Source organism: Nipponia nippon, unplaced genomic scaffold, assembly GCF_047370975.1.
Source record: "Nipponia nippon isolate SJK-2023a ecotype South Korea unplaced genomic scaffold, ASM4737097v1 scaffold_1, whole genome shotgun sequence".
NCBI classification, from domain to species: domain Eukaryota; kingdom Metazoa; phylum Chordata; class Aves; order Pelecaniformes; family Threskiornithidae; genus Nipponia; species Nipponia nippon.
This window is the reverse complement of record NW_028262290.1, coordinates 30,363,640-30,382,683: the sequence shown is the minus strand read 5'-3', so window position 1 is coordinate 30,382,683 and position 19,044 is coordinate 30,363,640. Positions and strand designations below refer to the sequence as shown.

The 19,044-nt window shown below is 37.6% G+C and overlaps 1 protein-coding gene across 7 annotated transcripts in view; it reads left to right on the top strand.

Moving 5' to 3' along the window:
* The window catches only part of RALYL (RALY RNA binding protein like), a 394,972-nt gene that overhangs the window by 118,920 nt on the left and 257,008 nt on the right, over nucleotides 1–19,044 (top strand). The window contains exon 1 of one of the 7 annotated variants that reach the window (XM_087750742.1): nucleotides 16,707–16,731. The exons of the other annotated variants lie outside the window; for them this stretch is intronic. The gene's annotated coding sequence lies outside the window, so the exon portion shown is untranslated. Of the gene's footprint in view, nucleotides 1–16,706; nucleotides 16,732–19,044 lie in introns of those variants that run through there. 7 annotated transcript variants of the gene reach the window in all.

Below are 19,044 nucleotides of genomic sequence, written 5' to 3'. Positions count from 1 at the left end.
TGGGGCCTTATTCTTTGAATGATGTGGTTTGCCTAGATTGGCATATAAAGCGTGAGACTTGCAGATTTTGACAGGCGAGGGGACAGATTCATTTTTGGTCCATCCCCACCTCATAGTTATTCCTCAGTCAAGATGAATTCAACTACCTTTCCTACACTGAAGTCCTAGAGAAAGAGTGCTCCTCTCTTGCTTTGGCCTTAGTACTGCCAGCTAACTTCTACCATTTCAGCAGAAGAAGCAGAGACATGTTTCAGTTTTGTGTATGTAATGTTAATTCTACGCAAATGTTTCAAAAGTAAGGGGTAAAAGTTTCTAAATTTCACTTAAAATAAATATTTTAATCCATAGGTAGCTCTAATAAGATATATCACAAAATATCTCCTTCATGCTAGAAAAGAATGTTTTGCCAAATTATTGTTATTTGTATCTGGTACTGAACAATTTCATAGTCTTTCTGTGTTTAAAATGCTTGTCCCTGAACAGCATTATTTACTATGGAAGCTATGTGAATTTTTCTCAAAGGTATCTGTAGTCTCTATTAACAGATGTATAGGAACACTCCTTATCCTTTCAGCATTCTGAGAAATACAAATAAGAGTAGGGAAATAAGACCTGAAAAAGTTAAGAATTGACTTGCCTTAAGAAAATCTTTGATCTGAAAACTGAAGTTAGATGTCCCAAGCCTGAGATATCTTACACAGAAACCTGTCCTCTTTCTCCAGAATAAAGCAAACTCCTGCATGTACTTCAGCTTCAAATTGCAACACTAATAAGTGAACAACTTTCATACATTAATACTCTAAATGTATACAAAAGTGTTAACTACTTTGCTTTGCTACAGTTGAGTCAGGTGCAAATAATATGTACTTAAAAACTGAAAAATTCTTCTTCTCCAGTATGCCTTTGTAGTAAGTAGTACTATATATCCACACCTTCATTAGTGTTGTCTAGGAGACTACCTGTTTCTAAGAGATTTTTATCACAGGTTGACTACTCTGCAAAAGTAAAATTTATGTTCTTATTATTGAGATAGACCTGTACTTTTACTCAGCAGTCCAATTTATGAAGGAATGTTGTTTTTTCAGTGTGTAAAACAGGAAAAAAAAAGGAAGAAAAAAAAAGTTGCTGCATAGACCGTCTCAGTATGTGGTCCTGCACCACAAAACTTGAATGACTTATTCCCGTTAGTTTAAAGTAATCAGATTGCCCATGCACTGATGTTGTTAATCAGTAACACAGAAGAATGAACTCATTGTTTACCAGCAATGCAGAAGAACTTTGATTGAAGACACCAATTTCCCTAAAATTCTGAAAGTTAGTGCTGTTGCTGAATTTTTAATTCACAACCTCTCTCTCTCTCCTCTTCACATTCTTGTGGATAAGTGGTTAAAATGAACTAAATTCAGAATAAGTCAGCTGCTGGCTTAGAAAGCAGATGCTATTTGATGACAGTGCTGGCTTATCACTGATATCTCAGACAAATCAACCAGGCATTTTAGTAGTATCTGTTTTATAGAGAGGATTTGCTGAAATGGGAAAATACAAAACCCTGATTCCCACAGTGAAATGACCAGCTATGATACACACTAAGTGATTTTTTTGCCTGGTTCTTAAGAGCTGAAAAATTCTTCTTAAGTAAATGCCATCATAACAGTAGCCCTGCGTTCAGTGCATTTTCTTGACTTTCATACTTTATTCTAATTGAATTGCAGCTTATTATAGCTATTTTAAGGATCAATACTCCTTCATGGAGGCAGAATGAATAAGAATCAATCTGAACACTCCAGATCTTCGTCAGGAATTACTTCAAATAGCAGCCCTTTCTCTGCAGTAATCTGTGCGATTCTGTTAGCAGCATCAGTCACTGACAACAAGGCACCTGAACTGTGTTTCTTTTCCTGTTCATTGGGATCTTTCATTGTTACAGAGACTGATATTCTTTCTTATAAGGTTGGAAAAGATCCGTAATAGCTTTTATACCATTATGTTTGAAACTCTAGACTTCATTAAAACACTCTTCAGCTCCTTCACTTCTAGCCTCCTTGCTGCTTATGAATTATTCAGGGTAGATTTCACTTCAGGTAAATAGTTTGATTTGAAGGTTTTTGTATCTGGATTTAGATGCATCGAGAAGTGTAAAATGCTCAGAATTTTAAGTGAGGAGAATTGCAGAAGCTCAGCTATTAAGATGGAAGACATTTGCTGTTAGTGCTCTGGGGCTGCCATTGAGATCTCAGCGCAGTGCTATTTGTCATTCTGAAGTAGGTAGGCATTATGATGCCTGGAGTATAAATCAGCCTTTACATGGTGTCGAGTCCTGAAGCACTTTGAACACTCTAATCCACTTCTGAGTTAACAGAACATTTTTGGTTTTACAAGCTTTAAAGTTTCCCTTTTTATTTAACCCTGTCATCGTGTTATTAATCATCATTATTTTCTAGAATTTTATATACCTCCCCAAATACAGTTCTTAATGTTTTGCTTCAAAGTTGTGGCGATGTCACTGAGATGAGCTTTGGCTTCAATCATCTAGAAAAGATGCAGTTTCAGCAAAATTAATTTTATTAATTCTCTTCACATAAAGAGGAATACTGGCTTTTCCTACTAGCATGCTGGGCAGGCCAGCATTATTCAGCTGCTGTACCAAAGGACGCTGTCTGTGCTTTGTCTCCTTTGCCCACTTCTGTGTAGTATCATGTCAGCGTTACCTCCTGGACAAAGCTGAAATGGAAGAGTAGCAGTTTCCATGTGGCTGTTTTTACCATATGTCTGCAGTCCAGTAGTCAATATTAGCTCAGCACAGCAAAGCAAACTCTTTTAAATACTGATTACCTTCTTTCATCTGGGCAGCTAGCCCACATACAAGGGTCAGTTCAGAAACTATACATACTGTAGGATGTTAGTTCATTGAATCTCAGTTTCTGTTCTTGCACTGGCTGACTAAATGTTTTAACCAGCAGAGAGCACTTTGTTTATTGCATATTGCTATATGTAGTATTATATAGACTTTAGTCAGACGGTACAATTGTGCAGTTGGTTGAACTTATAGTGTTTTTACAGGTGGAGTTGTTAGCATTAATGAAGTCCATTAAAATCACTTTATTTTCCTGCCAGAGCACAGTCTGCATGCACTGGCTGCATGCCTTCAATTGGAAATATGCAGCGATGGAGTCAGTGTTATGAAATAGCCAGTTACTCCCCGTGAACTGACAGTAACCCCATTTCAGCTGGATATGTTAGTACCAACCTACTTCTGTGCTATGCATTAAAACCCCACTCTGGTGCAGTGGTCTTAGGAACTCTCTGCCATGCCAGTCAACTTGGGTGGAGGGAGAAGAGCTTGACTCACTCAGTTCAAGGTATGACCACTCACTTCGGAGCAATGCAAGTTACACTTTCAATTCTTTAGTCTGTGGAATGGAGACTGCTGAAAAGGCAGGAGATCATTGAGGACAGTGTTGTCAGATTTATTTATTTGTGTATTTATTTAATGCTGCTTCTTCACTTTCATATGGTGGAACATAAATGTTCCAGATCTAATTAATCTAAATGATTGTAGCCCAAAGTTAAGTCACTGCCATCTCTGCTAAAAAGCTTCTTTTCCTACACAGCCACTTAAAGTTGTTTTCGTTAAAGTTGTCATGCTCAGTAAGGAAGTATAATAGTTCAGTGGCAGAGTGATTGCTTGTGTTAGCAGTAGCACATTGAAGTTATATGACCTCTCATTAATCTGTACTTTGATAAGGTCCTGGAGTGGTAGGATTAATGACATTCCACTGTATATTATTCAAATCCCTGCCTGTGCAGTGACTAGCTCTTTGGAGAAACATGCGAGTGATACTGAATCTTTTACTGCCTTAGAGAATAACTACAGTGGTCCAGAGACAGAAATTTGCTCATCTGTATTGTGGGTCATGTGAATCTGCCTCACAGTAGGCAGACTTTCTTTTTTTGTTTTCTGCACGTGATTTTACTCCTAAAAGTATTTTACTCATACAAAGGCTGTTTTTCCTATTCCCTCATCCTTTTCATTTCAGCTTTTGGGCCCCATACACCATGCTAAGAGTTAAGTACCTAGATTAGCCTGGTGACATTAACTTCATTTGGTCCACAAGGCTTTCCTGGCTGCTTATGTTTCCCTTGTGCCATGTCAGCCTCATCAGATCCTATTTTTCCTCTTGGCTCCTTTCTGTCAGCCTGCATTCTTCTGAGCGTTGTCTCTTCAGCCATATCTCATCCCATGCAGTGCTTTCAATTCTTGTTACTAGCATTACCTCCCCTGTGAGGATTATAAACCCTGCTCCTGGTGCAGAAAAACTATGTGGATTTCATGGCCAGGACAATCTTTCTCTATGGAAAAGAAAAATGAGCATGTCCCTCTCACATTTTAAGATCTCTTCCAGAAATTCATGGACCTGAATGTCAGATGGACTATTAGTATTTCTGGTACAGTCCTATATAACAGCTCACAGAATTACTTCCTTGGTCATCCCTCTATCCATCTGAGTAAGCTGTGATTAAAAACTATCCTAGATCAATTTACAGGAAACAATACATCTAGCAATGGAGAGTTTTCCACATCCTTTAACCTTCATTGATTAAATGTTTATCAAGTGTTCAGCTGGGAGTCTAACTCCTACTCATGACTTTCACAGCTGTTTCTTAGACATAAGAAAAATCATCTACTGCAGTTTCAAGTAGCACTCTTCTGTGTACTACTGTGTACCATATTCATGTCACTTGGAAATTTTTATCAGGTCAAAGGCAAATCCTTATGCACGACAAGTTAACTCTAATCTCTTTCAAATTTTCCATCTTTTAAGTGTAGAAACTGAATACACTACAGACTGTTATCTCAGTGTTGTACACAGAGTCATCCTGCCTGAAAATTTCTGTTCTCTATATTGAGGAATTGTATTAGCTGTTGTTGTAGTAGCTTTCCATTGAGAATTGAAGTTCAATAGAGGAAAGCTCAAGTAAAGCCAATTGGAAATATTGTCTAAGGTGAACTTCCTGCAGTGGAGTGCAGGGTCGAGCAACGTCAGCTGATAGACCTCCCTGTTTAAAGAGTGTTTTGTCCTCAGCACAGTACCATGCCCAAGTTCTCCTGATAATTTCTACTGATAGGAGTCATCCTTTAATTTAGTTGTGTATGGCCCTAAGGCTGCTGTGCTGCTCTAGATGTAAGTGAGTATCACTGCACAAGAAGGGATGGCTCCCCAGGGACTCTACCTCACCTATCATCACTAACTACCTGGGCATCCCTGCACCATACTATAGAAAACATTATGGAATAATCCTGTGCTGAGTTACATTTTGGTATACGGCATGTGTGGTGCCTAGGCTGCTTCTCAGCAAAGCACTGCTATCCTTTTTTCCAGTCCATAGTAGAGTGACACCAATGAAGAGGTTCACAAACCTTATCTACTCCTCTCCTTCCCACAACTTTTAGACTGTTACCAATGAAAAAAGAAGCTCACTTTTTATTCTCGAGGTCCACCGTTACTGGAAAAAGTGATCAAAAATTTTCATTTTGCTGTCACAAATTGATCTTTAGAATTAACCATTTATGTGTCTAGAAGTTGCTGGTAGACTTGCTATGCCAGTGCCTTTGGAGTGCTCAGTGTTCTGCAGTCCATGAGAATACTGCTGTTTGCTGAGCTCATACTTCTCAAATTACATTAGCCTGTTTTAACAACACAAAAACAGATTTCAGAGACTTTGCTTAAAATCTTTTACGGCAGTTTGCCTTTGAAACTGCTACAAAATTGTAATGGCTTTTCATTTTGAATTGCTGGCAAGAAACAAGTTGACTGTCCTTTCTTTGGAAAACTTAAAGGCTGAACAGAAAATTATTTTGCTGACACACCAAATGCTTTTTGCAACTGAACTGATTTTGTTCAGTAATAAAAGTTGATTGGTATAATGAAAGAATGTTTTATGTAAGCATCACACCACTACAGGCCCCCAGCCTTCACTGAGACACTCAGGCCACACTCTGAACCCATTTGAATCAACAGGCTTATCTGTATGGTACATACTGCAGAATAGAAAGCTCAACGCAGAAAATGTAAACCTCCAATTATTTCTCTTTTAATTTTTTTATATGTCCCAATTAGCTAACATGCTGTTCCCTTCCATCCATTCTGAAATGTATGCACATGTATATATTTATGTAGAGAGAGACTTATATATTCACATATAAACACACGTATATGTATGTACATATGTATTATTTGTACGCTTTCAATTTATTTTCAGCAGTCTAGTTTCTATTTGGCTGGGGACCTGTGGCTGCTATCTCACTGTTAACCTTGTCCAGAAGACATCATTGTCCAAACTGAAATCTCCTTTCTTCTTTCTGTTCCCCAGATGGATGATGGAGTACTCTAGGGAAGAAGGCCTGAGAACTGCTAGCGTGTTAGTGGCTGCTAGTTTCTAAGCAAGCTTTCTGAGAAGCAAAAAAATAAGGCACTCTTATACTTCCCAGAGTACGGCAGAGGGGAGAATCATTACACAAACTATTGCTGTTTTCTTACTGAACTCAAGAAATCACTGATGTTTTATATTACCAGATCTGTACCAACTAGTATAAGCTTAAGCTAAAGATAGATGCCTTGAGAACTGCCTGTTCACTGGTGGTTTCTACTGTTGCAGTTTAAGGTTGCTATTCATTTGTTTACTTAGACACTCCTCTTTTTTCTACAGCCTTTTTTGTCTTCTGTTACTGAAGCATTTAAATCTAAGAACTTGTACTCCCATATGCCATAATTGAGTTTAAATGTTAATTTTCCTAATTTCCTGAAATGTATGTTTAACGGGAGTTTCATATCTTAAGAAATTATGATATTTTTTTTACACTGGAACAATAGAAAATGCCCATCCAGTTTCTGTTTCGAGTAATGGAAGCTACCCTCTTTGCTTAACTACTAACACACCCCTCATTTTCTCCATCAACCTGACGAAATTCCTCTGAAATCCCCACATAGCTTTATAGAAGGTTCCCATTGCGTGATGCTGTTGACCACAGAGGTATCTGACACTTCTCTTACTTGTTACTCTCTCAATTCTTTTTTTTGCTTGAAATAATCTAATAATCTAATCTTGGATTATTAGATCCTTCTTTTTTTTTTTCTTAGATTATTATTAAAAATCATTTCTACTCAGTTTGTCAGCTTAGAAACACAGAAACGGAAGGATCTCTGAATTAACCAAGTCTAGTCCCTTGCTGCGGTTGTAAGAACCAGCTCATACAACACTCTTATCTAGCCAACGAAGCTGCTAAAATCAGTATCTCTTTTGCTCAAAGAATTTTGATTTATTCAGTATTCCAGTCATGCAAGTGGCTGCAGTTCCCTTGTCCATGTATACTCTCTTTTGGAGTCGTACTTGATTGCAGCTAGTTTCTGGCTTCATGGAAGAAGGGAAAAATATCTGCATGAGCTTAAGAAGGCTTCTTGATGAAGGACTCTAAGTCCTATGAACTGATCACAAAAAATGTAGATTTTACTCAGAGGAGCCTGCCTTTCCTAAACTTATTTACTCCCTCTGCCTGCTGTGACAGGCCGGACGTGCCACTGTTGCTATTTCACCCTTTCTAGGGGACAGTGCAGTTCCAACAGTCTCTGTAAGTACACAGTGGATTTGTTTGGTTTTCATGCTGGTCACACACAGTAGAAGGCTCCTTTAAATAGGGCTGGCAGAAGTCCATGCTGTCCCTCACTGTGGGAGCAATTAACTCTATTATATAGATAACCAAGCTCATAGAAATGAGATATGGGTACCATTACAAGCCCCTGCAACATTTGTTTAATTGCTAAAGCACTTGTTTATGCACTACTTTGCTGGAAGAAAATGTATTAAACTATAAAACAATGATCTGTCAGGTATAAAGCGTGCAACCTTGGGGGGGATCATTACAGGGCTCAGATCAGAAGACTTTAAGAAACTTTGTCATATATCAAATGTCTGAGACCTAAGCTTCATCTTGCAGTTAGCTATAAGGCAGTTTTATGGACTGTCAGTATGAAGAGAGTATTTACATATTTTTATCAGCCAGTAATTGGTTTTTTTATCATTTGTGTTTTCTGTCTTCTTGAATTACACTATATCATGTTGTTCATAAGAAACTGCAGCATTGTCATGTTAACAGGCATTGCTATGTTACCTCAAAGCATCTGATTTACTTCCTTGTAGTTGTTTGGTAGAACAATGAAATTAATGAATTGTGTTCAAGCCAGTGGCAGCTTTGATGCTTTTTAGCTGGCAGAGGTATCAACAGAAAATTTTATGGTAGATGTGAGTATGCAAATATGTATAAAGCAATGGAGGTTTAACAGATCAATATTGTACAGAAAAGGAATAGCATATATTATTCATTATCAAGCTACAACTAACTATAGAAGAATGAGTAAGTGCTATACACAGGTAAAGATGAAAAATGATCAATATCTTGTAGCTTTCTCCTATATATTTCTTTCTGAGCTAGCCTCATTTACCACATGCCTAGTTCTGCAGGCTTGGATATAGGCGGTGAAATCACCACTGAAGGCTACTGCTCAGGTTTATGTGGAAATTCAGATATGAAACTTGTTGCGTGTTGTGACACTTGCATTTCACAATTATTTCTGGAGACAAGTAGGAGAAAGTTGCAAGGTCCTTTCAAGGTAATGGCCATTCTTCACCATTCCACAGAGCAAATTTTAGCAGTGTTTATGAAATTTTAGGGGGGATTGAAACCACTGTATCCTAGATAAGAGCCATCTCTGGTTTAAGCCTTATTAAATTAAAAGATATTAATTCTTGCAAATGTGTGCCAAACTTACATCTTAAATTTTGTGTGCAAAATGTAATAGCCTATGTATGTATTCATAGTGAGATACACCGGTCTGCCTTACATTTACTGGGTTAGCCACATAATTTTAATTGGTGCAAAGCAAACTGAATAACTTTGCTGCTTTATGATTTCTGATAAACCCTTGCAGAGCATAAGCTGCTGTACTCAAGAGATCTGGCCCCCATTATGTGGCAGTTGCATCTGCTTTAGCATAAACTATTATTTAAGGCTGAAAGTTCTTTATTAATAGTCTATACCGTGTGTTGCCTTTGTTATCATGTATTTAGATGCCAAAATTAAAAAAAAGTGGAAAAAGTAGCATACTTTTGGTCCCTATGGGCTTGTGAGAGTAATTATGACTCCGTAAGTAAGTTCAAGCTTCTGGAAAGTAAAACGTGATCGTAAGTCTAAACAAATTGTCTAAATTATGACTTTTTATTTGACTATTTTATTATGTGATTTTTTTTAATACTGATTGTTCTTGGGAAAGTCAATGCAGAAGTTACATCTATTGGGAATCTACACCTTCCCATAACAATGATATTCTTTTCTTCCAGTCCTCCTAAGGTATTAACCTGAAATCTGTCAGTCCTTGAGGGTTAAGCATAAAATACCATTTTCAAGCTTTCTAAAGACAGCTATTGATGCTAATGATCTTTGGAATGGAAGAAGGTGGTATGATCACTTACAGAGGAGGGCAAAAGATGGGAATATCTGTTTTAAATTATGTTATGTTCTGGTTTAGAGTCTGTTGTTTTAAACTTCGTCTGAAGACTCTAAGCTTGTTGTTGGAATTCCAGCACACTTCTGAAACATCCAAATCCTTTTCCGTGTTGGTCTGTCACTCAAGTATTGATCCTGGCTGCCTCTGACACTTTGAAATTTAATGAGCTCACAGCCCAAGGTCTTGTAGCTGCAGGATATTTCTTCCAATATCTCATAATTTTCCTGCTTGTTTTTAAAGCTACCTATATCTATTTCTCATTTTAAGTCAGATGACCTTCGACCGTCAAACTGTAAGCTGTTGTTAAAATGAATAGTCCTTTGACCTGCACAGTGACTTTCTCAGATCTTTCAGCATTGATGATATGCCACTTTGCTCAGTGTGACGTTCTTTGACTATATGTTTCAATTGTGCAGATATGAGCTTTAAAAATTAATTACAGACTTTCTTCAATCCAAAAAATAAAAATTTACACACACAACCCTGGTTCTGAATTTTTTTACCATCTTTTTCCTCCTCCACTCACAGTATGTTTTTTAGAGAAGGTAAAACTCTCTAGAAATAACAATAGTCAGTATGAGTATAAACTGTCAATTTGGGGCTGATAAATGATCCCAGATGTTCCTTACAGTTGGGTATCTCAGAACAATTCATTCAAACACCTTTGGGAGGTAAAATGATAACTGGGGAAATCTATCACATGTACCCGAGGCTTTTCTGGTTCTATAAGCTTCTTGCTATGCTTTTATATCAACCACACATGTGTTGAGCTGTTTCTGTTAGCAGAAATCTCTCTCTGCTACCTGGGAGCCACTTGGACAGCTTCTGAGAGCTCTCTGACACAGAAATTGGAGATGCTCCATCTGCTATAAAAGCTTCTGACTGAAGCGCTGTAGCAACAGGGCAAACCTCTAGACATGTAGGCATGGTTTTGGAGCAGGACAATAAGTGCTTCTCAGTGAGGTCATGCCTGATCTGTATAATAGGGACTTCCTTATACAGAAACAGACCTTTTTGGATCTGTATGGACAAACTTTTCCTGTGTCACAATACAAGCTTCCAGAAACAGGCTGCTCTGTACACAAAACTACTTCCCCCAGACTGCTTGTCATTGCAGTGGAGAAAGTAAATTTTTAGGTTGACCTAGAGAAGTTGGGATGTAGTTTTTAAGTGGCATAGGCTGAGAAAATGAGCAAATACACCTGAATAACAGATTTTTTTTTTTTTTTATAATAGTGGGATTTTGAGTTATTCTAGGAAAACTCATACACTACCCCTCCATACCTTGTTCTGAGGTAATTGATCGAGTATGACATGAGTGCTGCTCCCTAAATTCTGCATGATTTGTTGGCCACAAAGGACAGATGAAATTAGATATCATACTTAGACATTTGTACAAGACATTGCTGGTTAATGACATTTTAACCAACAAGATATTAGTGGCCATTGTTTTGGATGACCCTTCCCAGGATGTTCTACCATGAGCAAGCAAGCCATAACCTGAACACATAACCATTAGGAAAATAGAACTTAATTATGCACATATTAGTCACAGATTTTTAGGTGGAGTGAGTTGTTAGGAGGCCAAAGGCAATAAAGAGTTGCTCATACCGTTGTTTGGATGTTAATAGCACAAAAGTAATTGTGTGTGCAGGACTGTGCAGGCCACTATTTTTCTCAGGGAGGGGATCCTCAGCATCGTTGCCTTCCAGAATCGGTTTCTGCAGCGACAAAGCAGTCCTTCAGAACAGGTGTAGGGAAGATAACCCAGGGCATGGCCCTTTTCCTATACTGCAATAGTTGCTTAAGTATCCTTGTGAAGGACATCATCTATGCTTTGATATGTTTACCTTTCAAACTGAGTCAGGAAGGAAATTGTCACTGATATTTTGTTCTTTATTGATTGGTAGGCTCTATTGATTTCTATATCTGTCCTCATGGCAATGCATGTTTGCACATTTTTAGATCATGGGATTCTGTTCAGCTAGAAATTATTGTTTTTTCTGAAGTCTGTTTTTTTTTAGTACCTTAACAACCTTTAGTACCTTAATAACCAAGCTATTTTCTATTATGTGATATTTCAAGAACAGACATTTTAGGAAGCTGTAATCTCTGTAATCAGTTTTCAAAGTATTTGCTTAGAAGTATAACACAGTGCAAAACCAATAACCATCATCATCATCATAAAACACAATATACTGAGGAAGGGAGTCCATCTATATAGACTGATGAACTAGCAGCTATGGCTGCTGTTCTGCTTGTTACCTTGATAGTCTTGCGCATGTGGTATAGTTCACAAAGAGGTTAATGCAATAATTTCTTCCTCCAAATGAATATAAACTGGCGGACATTTGACTTAGGCATTTACTTTCCCAGTGTGTTAAGAAAGAAATTCTAAATACACGTGGTCACTACTGCATTTTTGCCTCTTTAGACTAATTTAAAAAATCCTCACCTCTTCCATGAAAAATGCTGCGAAACACACAAATGTCCTTATTGACCTCACTTAGGTCTTTGACCTGACCTTGTTGAATTCATGTTCATTAATGAGAGAAAATAAAAAACTTGAAAATGTTAAGGTCTATTAAACTAGACCAACCTAACAGGGTTGTGTGTAGATTACAGAAGATCGAAACCCGCAACTAGTGAGAAGTTAAAATCACTGGCAGAGCAACATTTGCCGGTGGCAAATTTTCAAATAAAAACTCTACTCTTTTTTATTGTTATAACCTGTACTAACAGAAAGTGGAAAGATATTGCTTCTCATAGCTTAAAGAAAAGCTTGTGTATTGTCACAGACCCTTCATGGAAAAGAAAATTAGCAAACTATTCATATAGCATAAGAAAAATCAATTATCCCATGCCAAGTAAATGATTAATTTCCTGATAACTTACTGCTTTTTATTTAAAAACAAACATCTTCCTGTTCATCAAGTATAATTGAGAAAATCTATTACTGCAAAATGATTCTAGGGAATTGTGTGCTTCTTCAGGTGCTGAAGTCCTCTTCCACAATGAAAAAAAGGAAAACAAAAAGAAAAAAAATGAAGTCAGATATCTGATTGTGCTAAGAGAAAAAGAGCATAAATTTTAGCATAAATCTGTCCTGCATGCCTTCTGTGTAATGTCTGGAGCGTAGATGTAAGGAATAAATTATTTTTCCCAGACACTTTGCACTTGTATCTACTGCTCTCAAACCAAACAAGAAAGTATGGTGGAATAAAAGTCTGATCCTGAAATACTTTCATAAAGTTGTGTAGTCTTATCCATGCTACAAGATTAATTGCATAAATACATATGTTGTGTATTTATTCAGACTCTAGGAATACAAAAAAATATGACTGCTCTCAGCCTTCCTATGAAGTACAGAGTAGAAAGAAACCAGTGTAATAAAATGGTATTAACAAATTACTGAATTTCCACAGTGTGAGTGTAACTAAGTTCTTAGGCATTTTTGTTTATTTCCTGTTCTAGGATTAGCCAGTTCTAGAGCAGGAGGAGAGAAATTAATATCAAAACCAGCTCTTACGTTTTTATCCTCATTTTATTGATCCTAAATAAGTTCAGTATATTTGGAGGATGAATTCTATTAAGCAGAAAAAGTCTAGGGATTTAGAAAGGCACTCTTGGAAAAATCTCACCTCTTAACTAATAATTCATAGTCAGCATGGAGGTTACTGAAACAATCATAAGAGATATGAATATTCCTTGCACAGGAGGAAGAATAAGAGAGAACCTTGAGCTTAAATTGTCATGAAGTCATGGTATTTATTAGAGGAAGTATTTCACTTTATTTAAGACAGAGGAAGAAAAGATGTTACTATGTTTTGACAGTTTTCTCACTTCATGGGAGAAAAGGGAGATGAGGGAGAAAAGAGGTAGGAAAAAGAGATAAAGGAGAAAGAAAACTCGTATAAGGGAGAAACAAATCATTCTTTTTCACTGCTCAATAATCTGACACTGGGGGCTTGGACAAGATGACCTCCAGAGGTCCTTTCCACCCTCAACCATTCTGTGACTTTCTGTTTAAAAGTGAGGGACAGAAAATGAGATTCATAATTTTCATTTTATGTAACTATTTCTTTTGAACTGAATTTTTCCTTTACAATATATTGGCCTGATCAATAAGTATTCCAGGTTAAAGAGATGGCACACATTTGGGGATACTGAAAATATTTCCAACTAGAGTATTTTCTGGAATGACTCAATTCAATGGAATATGAGTAGACTGCTATAATGATGTATTTTAATCTGTTTCAGAAACATCTGCTATTAGCTGGTCTTGGCTACTGAAATAGGCCAGTGGTCTAAATCAATACAGCAATTTTATTAGGACCCTGCAATATAAAAGCAAGGTGAGAGCTGATGTCCTTCAGATTAGGTTACTTTTTGCATGTATTTAACTTCTTCCCTGTCTCCTGACTATGATAAATTATAGCACAGAGATGCTTATTTAAAGATTTTAAAGATGACAATGAAATAAACCAAGTATATTTTAGTGCAACATGAGGGGGTTAGAGCTCATAAAGGTATATTCTGCCTAAATTCCCAACTTTTGTCATGTATATAAAAGGAGCAAGAAGATATGGGATGAATTGAGTTATTCTTGTGGGGACAAAAAAAGTCTCATTTCTAAGTCCATATATATAGGCTTTATTTTTCCTCTGAGTCAGAGAACAATGTAAGCTGACTATTGAGGGGAGTTTATGCACATGTGTTTATATTGTTTAATAAACAATATTATATGGAGAGGAAGCTAGCAGCTGTCCTTTTTTCCCCTGTATCCATAAATCTGCCATATCACTGAATCTGACAAAGTGAAACTCTCTAGCTTTCAGTTTGTGCATAACACTGTTGCCAAACTTCATAAAGATATTTTATGGCCTGTTGAAGTGCTAAGACACTAGACTTCATGAAAAATGAAGTCTCTAAATGGATTGGAGCTATATCACTTGAGGAGTCTAAAAAATGTCACTGAGAATCACAGCTATTAGTGACAGCACTGTGGAGAAATCTCACCCTGCTTCTGACATAGCTCTGTTATAAAATATCGAAGCACAGGGTGCCACTAATAATGAGCAATTTTCACCCAGACATTGCATTATTGTATTTAGATCCAGGTTATTTGGGTCATTTAAGCTTCCTTTGCATGGCAAACAGAGTGGTGGTAAGGGCTTTCTCACTGCCTTATTCTGTGTGAAAGGTAGGGTATGAGGTACGGCTATCCATCAGCACAAATTCACCGAAGCAGGAGCTGCTGTAGTCCCATGCTTTGTATTGCTCTTGCTCAGGCATTTCTGGTTTTTGCTTGTACAGATACTGATTCTGCACTACCAAGCAATGAGCTGCTTCAGAAGGATATGATCAAAAGGTCACATAACCTTTTTCTTGAATTAGTTTCTGAAATTTCCTTGTATGCAATCACATGAGTATCAGGACTTTCACAAGGGAAGGGGTGAGAATGCACCTTTGGGGAGGCAGTACTGTGACAGTCCCAGTATATTGTACCTTAAGCACTGTAAAACCTCACTAGTAGTATCTCTGTTGCTATTTCATGGCCTCATAACCTCATGTCCCATCAGTCCAAGCCATCCAGCACTGATTTCCACCCTTCCATCCCCCAGGTGTGTGTTGCCAACATATAACCACTGCCAGAACTCCAGCTTTGTAGGAAGTTTATTTAGAGTTCACCTCTTCAAGAACACAGACAAAACAAAAAACCCTCTGCACTCAGACCTAGCAAATGAATACACTGATTCAACAAAACAAAAAGTATGTGTTTGTTTATTTTTTTCACTCAAAGTATTTTTTGGTTCAAGTCAGTCCTCCAGTGTGCACGAGTCTAATTCCTCCCTTACTTTCCTGTAGGAAGATTTCTGCTCTAGGATGTAGGTTCAGCCAATCCCAAATTTACCACCCAGCTAAAACATGTTTTTCCATCCTTGCCTCCATTCTCTCCTGTAACTGTTTGCAAATAACTTTGTTCTAGATTCTTCAGTAATCTGTCAAATAGCTGTGTTGCTGAGGTGACCAAAGCTCCATTATGAGTTGCTGCTTTACCTCGGATGCAGGATGTGAGTTAGAAGCTACCCTTGAGTCCTTTCACACATCCCTGGGGGGAGATCATCTGCCAAGCTTAATGTCTTAGTTTCTTGGTCTGTATCAAACTTCTTAGGAAGCTGACTTTTGTCTGGTGCAGATATTCTTATATTAAAATGAATAACATTTTTCTGCTAATTTGATCTTCTTTTAAGAAGCCCTTTGTTTAAGTGGTTGATTGTGGTGGGTTGACCTTGGCTGGTTTTAAGGTGCCCACCAACAGGCTCTACCACTCTCCCTCCATCAAGACAAGAGGGGGAGAAAATACAATGAAAAGCTCGTGGGTCGAGATACGGACAAGGAGATCACTCAGTAATCACCATCATGGGCAAAACAGACTTGACTCGGGGAAGATTAGTTTAATTTATTGCCAGTTAATAACATAGTAGGATAATGAGAAATACGAACAAATCTAAAACCACCATCACCCCACCCTTCCTTCTTCTTGTCCATCTTGGAGCCAGCTGGAACTGTGTCTGTCCAACATGGGGGCAGCTTCTGGTGCCTTCTCACAGAAACCACCCCTGCAGCCCCCTCCCGCTACCAAAACCTTGCCACTTAAACTCAATACACTGATCCATGAAATCATAACAAGAACAATAGAAAATTATTTTCAGTAAAATAAAAAATAAAAAAAAAAACTAAAATAGTATTCCAGAAGCCCTCCAGTCTGGTTTAGGATCAATGGATCATTTAAATTTAACATAAGTGAAGCCATCATGATTTTTATTTTTGCCATGGTACTAAAACTATGAAAAATCTTTGGAATACAGTTCCAGTCCCTTCTCAATTAGATGAGTAGCTCAGTCCAACCTAAATAGTTGCCTACTCCCCCAGCATCCTTCATCTTATGTCTGTGCAGCAACCTAAGAAATAATAAAAAGTACGTGTATATGTTCTGGAGAGCCAAGAGGAAAGTGTTTGAATTACTCCCAAAACACAAATCTAAAATTTCTTCTTCCTTTCCCACTGTCTCAAAACAGGTTGCTGCTAGCTTCAGCTGAGGAAGAGTGGAAATTCTGCATAAGGCATTGGCTCTGGTAGAGAGGGTGACAGAAGTTCATCTAAAAATGTGAGCTGTTCATACTCTGTCTGCTAGAAGCTGCTCTCCTAATAGCCATGACAACCTAAATGGACACTGTCAGTGTGCCTCAGTCCTTGAAAACATCAGTTGATAGGGTGATAAAGCTGTCAGGAGGGGCAGACTTGAGGGGTAGCAGAGTTCAAAGAAAACTTAAATCTGAAGGTCTGTCAGGGTCATTACTGGCAGCTTCCACAGAGCGGTGATGGCTGATACAATGTATTCTCTGCATGGTTTAATGTTTAAGCAAAAAAAATCCTCACATAAATAATGAGGTTTCAGGTGTCCAAGTCTCTCAACATAGTCCTGTGTAAAGAATTCTGAAGCACTCTAAGCTCAAGGCAGTAGTTGTTATGACCATATGCCCATGCAATTTGGAGCAGCTGTGTTAACTTGCTTCATCACCAGTGGCTGAGTTATGAGGGAGACTTTGTAGATGGTAGATCAAAGAGTAGCAAACTGTGAGGATATTCTCTTCATATTTGTTTTTTCTGTCTGACTTAACTTCCAAAGTCCTCTTATTTCCTCCTTTGTTTCCTGCTGCCTGGATTTTGCTCTGCAAATATCAGTGTATCATAGAATCATAGAATCTGTCCATATTTGTTTTCTCCCTTACCTGAAGAGAAATAAAAATTGCTCTTCAACTTCAAACTTTTGAACAGGATTGTATGAAGCTACATACAGTGCTTTTGACTTGTATTTTTCTTCAGGGGGACAGAATTTCCTCAAGTTGCTTCTACTTGTTGTCCTCCTAGCGTTTAAAACCTACTGCCTTCCTATGTATTAGGCTTTCCTTCTCATCACACTTGATTTTTGTGTGAGGATTTTTTCCCCATTTTTTCCCTTTTAATTACTATTTTAACAGGATGTTTATACTGAAATTGAAGGTAATTATTCTGCTGTTTTCTATTAACTCATTCCTTAAGCTGATTTCAGCTGTTCCAAATTGGATTAAAAAACTGAAAGAAATATCAGCTGTCATGCTTCCAGGCATTTGGTGACTTTGCAGGATTAGGAATACACTTATCTAATAAGTGTTTTTTTTCCATAAAACTGTCTGATACAGAAGTTCAAAACTTGCCTGGAAGCAGCTAATATTAGCCAATGTCGAAAAGAGGATAACCACACTTCATATATCATTGATATAATCAACACCGCAAATCTCCTCTTCCATGACTCAGTTTCTTGTGCCTGTGCTATTGCACATCGCAGCTGTACAGGTCTTCATTTACACTTGTGCTATAAGGATATTTGAGAAAATCACCTGCTTTAAACATCTTTTAGGTTCTTGAGTATTTGCCAACAGGTAGTAAGCACAAGCCAGGCTTCTCTTAACATAGCTCTGAAATACAGAAGAAAATCAAGAAACATTAACACTGACAGTAAATGGGTATTTAATCATTTGTTATAATGATGAGGCATACTATAGTAGTCAGAATAATGCTCATTATCCAGTGTAGAGAGTGATTTGTATTCATTAATATATTCACAGGTCATATTCCAACATCTCCATGAGCTACGAAAGTTAAGGTACAAATGAAACAATAAAAAATGTATTTAGAAGAAATTCTGTTAGGGGTTAGGTGAGAAATAAAAACTACTTGAGGGAAGGTAGCATGATTTTTAAAATTAATTTTAACTATTTGAGTCTAAGCTGCTGTGTTACATGTGCTAAATGAAAGGACATTTTACTGAGTAGAAATGGAGACAGTTATTGATGATGATTATCTGCAGCAATCGTAATCACTATCAATTATTAAATTCTTATGATGAAATTAAGAAACTAGTTATCATAGAGGGAGAGGTGGAGTAGCCTTTAAAATAAATAAATAAAAGGCAAAGTACTGGAACCAGCAGAGTGTCTCAGTTTGCATTAGCTACCAACAGAGATTCAGTGCTACAGAAAGACTGGGCCACCATAGCAAGGACATTTTTCTTTTTCTGCCTCCAGTCTTTCTCTTCTCCTCCCCTTCCCCCCCGCCTTATGTTGGAGAGCAAAGGAAAGGCTCAGTGACCTTGATACATTTCCATGTCTCTTCTTTGGAGATGAGAACAGACCTTATAAATTTCACGTGTGCATATTAAGCCTACAACCATCTGCTGTAATTATGAACAGTGTGGTGGTGAAGTTTAGCATTTGGAGAGGAGGTCTGAAGGTCAGCTGCACTTCAACTGTAGTGAAGTATCTTAGGTTGACTTGAATAAGTGAAAAATAACAGCAATAAATGAGCAGCTAATTTTTGAAGTGGGTTAGCTTGTGGACTATTTAAGATCAGGAATAGCACCAGAGGATGGTATGCTCAT